General features: G+C 40.5%; 1 protein-coding gene across 1 annotated transcript in view; it reads left to right on the forward strand.

The window, feature by feature from the left end:
* The window catches only part of TAOK1 (TAO kinase 1), a 180,549-nt gene that overhangs the window by 64,552 nt on the left and 108,250 nt on the right, over positions 1-7,747 (forward strand). The window lies entirely within an intron of this gene.

The following is a 7,747-nucleotide window of genomic DNA, read 5'->3' on the forward strand; positions in this document are numbered from 1 at the left end:
GGGGGGGTGTTAAGATTCAAATATGAAAATTGTTTTATTTATTGAACTTCTCGGAATATTAAAAAAATGAGAAAGAATATGATTTTGTGGGCCAGGCTTTGTTGGCTTACGCCTGTAATTCTAGCCCTTTGGGAGGCAAGGTGGGTGGATCACTTGAGCCCAGGAGTTTGAGACCACCCTGGCAACATGGTGAAACCCTGTCTCTAGAAAAAATAAAAAACTTAGCCAGGTGTGGTGGTGCAGTCCTGTAGTTCTAGCTACTCAGGAGGCTGAGGTGGGAGAATCATCTGAGCCCAGGAGGCAAAGGTTGCAGTGAGCCGAGATTGTACCACTGCATTCTAGCCTGAGTGACAGAGCTAGATCCTGTCTCAAAAAAAAAAAGAAAGAAAAATTACTTTGCTTTAACTTACGTGTTACTTTTTTAGAATTCTTAGCACACTGTTTTTATGAGTCTTATGGCTTGCATTGCTATAGAATTAAATATTGCAGAACACAGACTTTCTCTGATTTCTACTTCTGTAAAGTCTCATTCTGGGGTCTAGGATCATTATTTGACAGATATACCAAAGTATGTTTTTTTTATGTGCATTTGTGTGTGTGCACATGAGTATGAGCTAAAAAAATTTATCAAATTTGCTGTTTTAATTACTTTTAACATTTACACATTACCACTATCTACTTCTAAAACATTTTCATGACCCGAAGTAGAAACTCTGTATCCATTAACAGTAACCCCCATTTCACCCTCCTCCCAGTCCTGGTACCTGTAATCTCCCTTCATCTCTATGAATTTGCTTAGATATTTCTAGATATTCATAGAAATGGAGTCAAACAATATTTGTCCTTTTGTTTCTAGCTTATATTATTTGTTTTTGAGCTTCATCCATATTGCAGTATGTGTGAGAACTTTATTCTTCTTTATAGCTGAATAATATTCCATTGTATGTATAAACCATAATTTGTTTATTCATGCGTCTGTTGATGAACACATGGGTTGTTTCCACTTTTGACTATTGTGAACGATGCTGCCATGAACACTGATGTGTATCTGATTGAGTCCCTGTTTTCAGTTTAGAGTATGTACCTAGGAGTGGAATTGCTAGTTCCTATAGTATTTTGTGTTTGTTTGTGGAACTGCCAAACTGTACCACAGCAGCTGTACTGTTTCCATTCCCACCAGCAATGTATGAGTGTTCCAGTTTCTTCAAGTCCTCAATAGCACCTTTTGTTTTCCACTTATTTTTATTATAGCCATCGTACTAGATGTTAAGTGATACCTTATTGTGGTTTTTGTTTGCATTTCCCTGATGACTGATGATATCGAGCATCTTTTCAAGTGTCATTTGTGTATCTTCTTTGGAGAAATGTATATTACCTTTCCCATTTTTATATTTGGGCTCTCTCTTTCTTGTTGAATTTTAGGGGTTCTTAGTGTTTTTTTGTTACTGTCTTTGTTTTCTGAGATGGAGTTTTGCTCTTGTTGTCCAGGCTGGAGTGGAATGGCTTGATCTCGGCCCACTGCAACCTCTTGTCTCCAAGCTTCAAGTGATTGTCTTGCGTTAATTTCCAAAGTAGCTGGGATTACAGGCACCCACAACCACGCCCAGCTAATTTTTTGTATTTTTAGTAGAGATGGGGTTTCACCGTGTTGGCCAGGCTGGTCTCAAACTCCTGATCAGGTGATCACCTGTCTCGGCCTCCCAAAGGGGTGGGATTATAGGCGTGAGCCACTGGGCCCGGCCAGGGGTTCTTAGTATGTTCAAGATATAAAATCTTTATTTGATACATGTCCCTTCCCTCCCCTACCCTCCGTTCCCTAACCTAGCCCAGTGAGTGTTGTTCTCTTCCCTGTGCTCAAGTGTTCTCATTGTTCATCACCTGCCTATGAGTAAAAACATGTGGTGTTTGGTTTTCTGTTCTTGTGTCAGTTTGCTAAGAATGACGGTTTCCAGATTCATCCATGTCTCTACAAAGGACATGAACTCGTCATTTTTCATGACTGCATAGTATTCCATGGTGTATATTTGCCAGATTTTCTTTGTCCAGTCTATCAGTGATGGGCATTTGGGTTGGTTCCAGGTCTTTGCTATTGTAAATAGCACCGCAGTGAACATATGTGTGCATGTGTCTTTATAGCAGAACAATTTGTAATCCTTTGGATATATACCCAGTAATGGGATTGCTGGGTCAAATGAAATTTCTATTTCTAGATCCTTGAGGAGTTGCCACACTGTCTTACATAATGGTTGAACTAATTTACATTCCCACCAACAGTGTAAAAGTGTTCCTATTTCTCCACATCCTCTCCAGCATCTCTTGTCTCCAGATATTTTAATGATCGCCATTCTAACTGGCGTGAAATGGTATCTCAGTGTGGTTTTGATTTGCATTTCTCTAATGACCAGTGATGATGAGCATTTTTTCATGTTTGTTGGCCGCATATATGTCTTCTTTTGAAAAATGTCTGTTCATATCCTTTGCCCACTTTTGAATGGGTTGGTTTGTTTGTTTTTCTTGTAAATCTGCTTTAGTTCTTTGTAGATTCTGGATGTTAACCCTTTGTCAGATGGGTAGATTGCAAAAATTTTTTCCCATTCTGTTGGTTGCTGGTTCACTCTAATAATTGTTTCTTTTGCTGTGCAAAAGCTCTGAAGCTTAATTAGATCCCATTTGTCTATTTTGGCTTTTGTTGCTGTTACCTTTGGTGTTTTAGTCATGAAGTCCTTGCCTAGGCCTATGTCCTGAATGGTTTTGCCTAGGTTTTCTTCTAGGGTTTTTATGGTGTTAGTTCTCATGTTTAAATCTTTAATCCATCTGGAGTTAATTTTTCTATAAGGTATAAGGAAGGGGTCCAGTTTCAGCTTCCTGCATATGGCTAGCCAGTTTTCCTAACACCATTTATTAAACAGGGAATCCTTTCCCCATTGCTTGTTTTTGTCAGGTTTGTCAAAGATCATATGGTTGTAGATGTGTGGCATTGTTTCTAAAACCTCTGTTCTGTTCCATTGGTCTATATCTCTGTTTTGGTACCAGTCCTATGCTGTTTTGATTACTGTAGCCTTGTAGTATAGTTTGAAGTCAGGTAGCGTGATTCCTCCAGGTTTTTTCTTAGGATTGTCTTGGCTATGCAGGCTCCCTTTTGGCTCCACATGAAGTTTAAAGTGTTTTTTTCCAGTTCTGTGAAGAAGGTCAGTGGTAGCTTGATGGGGTTAGCATTGAATCTATAAATTACTTTGGGCAGTATGGCCATTTTCACAATATTGATTTCTCCTAACCATGAGCGTGGAATGTTATTCCATCTGTTTGTGTCCTCTCTTATTTCCTTGATCAGTGGTTTGTAGTTCTCCTTGAAGCAATCTTTTATATACTTTGTTAGTTGTATTCCTAGGTATTTTGTTCTCTTTGTAGCAATTGCAAATGGGAGTTTGCTCGTGATTTGGCTGTTTGTCTGATGTTGGTATATAGGAATGCTTGTGATTTCTGCATATTGGTTTTGTATCCTGAGACTTTGCCAAAGTTGTTTATCAGCTTAAGGAGGTTTTGGACTGAGATGATGGGGTCTTTTAAATATATGATCACAAATTTTAAAAAATTAAATAAATAAATAAATTAATAAATATATGATCATGTTGTCTGCAAATAGGGACAATTTGATTTCTTCTTTTCCTCACTGAATACTCTTTATTTCTTTTTCTTGCCTAATTGCTCTGGCTAGAACTTCTAATACTATGTTGAATAGGAGTGGTGAAAGAGGGCATCCTTGCCTAGTGCCAGTTTTTAAAGGGAATGCTTCTAGTTTTTGTCCATTCAGTATGATATTGGCTGTGGGTTTGTCGTAAATAGCTTTTGTTATTTTGAGATACGTTCCATCGATACCTAGTTTATTGAGAGTTTTTAGCATAAAGGGCTGTTGAATTTTGCCGAAGGCCTTCTCTGCATCTATTAAGATAATCATGTGGTTTTTGTCTTTGGTTCTGTTTATGTGATGGATTATGTTTATAGATTTGTGTATGTTGAACCAGGCATGCATCCCTGGGATGAAGCCTACTTCATTGTGGTGGATAAGCTTTTTGATGCGCTGTTGGATTCAGTTTGCCAGTATTTTATTGAAGATTTATCTCCCTTTGATCTTTGAAGTTGGTGATTTCGGGAGGAATCTCTGAGCCAACGTCATTTCTGTTGCAGTTAGGCTATATCTTTTTGGCCTGTAGAGGTACTGCTGGGCTGCCTCGGATTCAGTAAGGTTGCTGGGTGGGTGGTCTTCCCCTGGAGTTTGTTTGCAGGTGAGATTAGCCCCACCTTCCCAGTGGAGTCTCTCCTTCGTTGAGCTCGATCTTCCTGGTTGGGGTCAAACTGGTGTATTCGCTGCCAAGCTCTCTAGTGCGGGCTTCAGTTTGAGTTTTGTTGGGGGGGCGGGGCCTGCTGGGCCTTATGGCATGTTTTCCTGCTTTCAACTCTGCCCATTTCTGTGGGACGGGTTGTTCTGTCCCACTGGTGTTGGTCCAAGCTTCCGCCCAGGTCGGTGCAGATGGCTTGCAACACCATGTGGGAGCCATTGCTCAGATTTGCCTCACAACCCACGGTGCCCCTCAGTCTGGCGGGGCTCTTGTGGACAGTGGGTTGCAGGAGGGATGAGGTAAGCACAGGATCCAAATTGGAGCACCAAGAGGGTGACATCCCTGACCCTCTGAGCCAGCTGCACGTTTCAGGTGGGGACACCCTCTGCTCTGTCTTGGTTCACCCTCCCTGGGCAGCTCTTGCCCTGCTTCGGCTCCTTCCCTGGGGCTATTTTCAGAGTTCTTCCGGTCCCACCAAAATGAACCCAGCACCTCGCTTGGAATCGTGAAGTCCTCTAGCCCTCTGTGTCTCTTTCCCTAGGAGCTGCATTCCAGTGTTGCCTCCTCTCAGCCATCGTGCACCACCACCCCCCCAATATTTTTTTTTTTTAAGGCAGAGTCTCACTCTGTTGCACAGGCTGGAGTGCAAGTAGAAATGGAGTTTTGCCATGTTGCCCATGCTGGTCTTGAACTTCTTACCTCAAGTGATCCTTTTGCCTTAGCCTCCCGAAGTGCTGGGATTACAGGTGTGAGCGGTCACACCTGGCCTGTTTTGTGTTAGCTTTTATATATGGTGTGAGGTAGAGGTCTAACTTCTTTCACTTAGTTTTTTTTATTTTTTATTTTTTTAAGGCAGGGTCTCTCATTCTGTTGCCCAGGTTGGAATGCAGTGATGTCATCACAGTTTACTACATTGTCAACTTCCCTAGGCTTAAATTTTCTTCCCACCTCAGCCTCCAGAACAGCTGGGACCACAAGTGTGTGTCACCAGGCCCAGCTAATTTTTTTTCTTTTTTTTGGGGGGGCGGGAAATGGGGTTTTGCTATGTTGCCCAAACTGGTCTTGAACTCCTGGGCTCAAGCAGTCCCCTTGCCATGGCCTCTCAAAGTGCTGGGATTATAGGTGTGAGCCACCACACCTGATCCCAACTTCATTCCTTTGTGTGTGTAAATCTAGTTTTCCCAGCACGATCTGTTAAAGAGACTGTTCTTTCCCACATTGAATTGTCTTGGCATCCTTGTCAAATCAATTGGCCATATTTTATAGATTCATTTCTGAATTCTTAATTCTATTCCATTTATCTATATGTCTATCTTTATGTCAGTACCACACCATTTTGATGACTGTAGCTTTGTGGTAAGTTTGAGATCAAGAGGTTTTATTCCTTCAACTTTGTTATTCTTTTTAAGATTTGTTTCAGAGCTCCTTGAAATTTCATATGAATTGAGGATTGGCTTTTTTTTTTCCTTATTAGCACTTTCCAGTTGACATGGCTTTTTTTATTTCTGTAAAAAAAGACTTAGAATTTTGATAGGGATTGTGTTGACTCTGTAGATCACTTTTGGTAGTATAGGCATCTTAATAATATTAAGTCTTTTAATCCATGAACATAGAATGTCTTTCTAAACATTTATTTATAACTTCAATTTCTTTGAGCATTATTTTGCATTTAGTTGCAAATGTTTTACTTCCATTCAACTTATTCTTAGGTTTTTGGTTTTTTGGTTTTGGGTTTTTTTTGAGCCAGAGTCTTGCTTTGTTACCCAGGCTGGAGTGCAGTGGCACAATCTTTGCTCACTGCAACCTCTGCCTCCCAGGTGATTCTCCTGCCTCAGCCTCCTGAGTAGCTGAGATTACAGGTGTGCACCATCACACCCAGCTAATTTTTTTATTTTTAGTAGAGACGGGGTTTCACCATATTGGCCAGGCTGGTCTCAAACCCCTGACCTCAAGTGATCCACCTGCCTCAGCATACCAAAGTGCTAGGATTACAGGTATGAGCCACTGCACCTGGTCATTCCTAGGTATTTTATTCAGTCAGATGCTAGTGTAAGTGAATTACTTTCTTAATTCCGTTTGAAATTGTTCATTGCTGATGTATAGAAACATAACTGGTTTTTGTATCTTCATCTTGTATCCTACAACTTGGCTGAGTTTGTATGCTCTAGTATCTTTCTGTTATATCCTTTGAAATTTCTACGTACAGGATTATATCATTTGCAAATGGAGATGGTTTTACTTCATTCTTTCTAACTTGGATGCCTTTTGTTTTTCCTATTTTAATACCCTTGGCTAGAACTTCCAGTACAGTGTTGAATAGCTGTGGTGAAAGTGAGCATCTTGTCTTGTTCCTGATATTAGTGAGAAAGCTTTTTCAGCCTTTTACTATTGGGTATGATGTTAGCACAGGGTTTTTAATAAATACCCTTTATCATGTTGAAGAAGATCCTTTTATTCCTACTTTTTAAGTGTTTTTATCACGAAAGTATTGGATTCAAAAGCCTTTTCTGCATCAAGCTGGATCGTGTGTTTTTCTTTTCCTTCACTTATTAATGTGGTATAACAAATTGATTTTGTTAGGTTAGATCACCCTTGCATGTCTGGGATAAATCAGACTTCATCATGGTTTGTAGTTCTTTTAATATATATATATACTCTAGGTTTCTGTTGATAGTATGGTGTTGGGGATTTTTCATTCCACATTTGTAAGAGATGCTGGTCTGTAGTTTTCTTGTGATGTCTTTATCTGGTGTTGGCCTTAGGGTAATACTGGCTTCATAGAGTGAGTTAGGAAGTGTTCCCTTCTTTTCTCTTCTTTCTTTCTTTCTTTTTCTTTTTTTTTTTTTAAGAGACGGGATTTCACCATGTTGGCCAGGATGGTCTCAATCTGCTAAACTCGTGATCCACCTGCCTCGGCCTCCCAAAGTGCTGGGATTACAGGCGTGAGCCACCTCGCCTAGCCAGTTCCCTTCTTTTCTATTTTTTGATAGAGTTTGTGAAGGATTGATATTACTCTTCTTTAAATGTTTGGTAGGGCTGGGTGCAGTGGATTACGCCTGTAATCCCAGCAATTTGGGAGGCCAACGCAGGCGGATCATCTGAGGTCAAGAGTTTGAGACTAGCCTGGCCAACATGTCGAAACTCCATCTCTACTAAAAATACAAAAATTAGCTGGGTGTGATGGCGCATGCTTGTAGTTCCAGCTACTTGGGAGACTGAGGCATGAGAATCCCTTGAACCCGGGAGGCGGAGGTTGCAGTGAGCCAAGATCGCACCACTGAACTCCACCCTGGGGGATTGAGTAAGACTCTGTCTCCAAAACAAAAATGTTTGGTAGAATTTACTAGGGAAGCCATTTGGTTCTGAACTTTTCCTTTTCTTTTTTCTTTCTTTTCTTTTCTTTTTTTTTT

The sequence above is a fragment of the Cebus imitator genome, unplaced genomic scaffold (genome assembly GCF_001604975.1).
Source record: "Cebus imitator isolate Cc_AM_T3 unplaced genomic scaffold, Cebus_imitator-1.0 Scaffold140, whole genome shotgun sequence".
NCBI lineage: Eukaryota > Metazoa > Chordata > Mammalia > Primates > Cebidae > Cebus > Cebus imitator.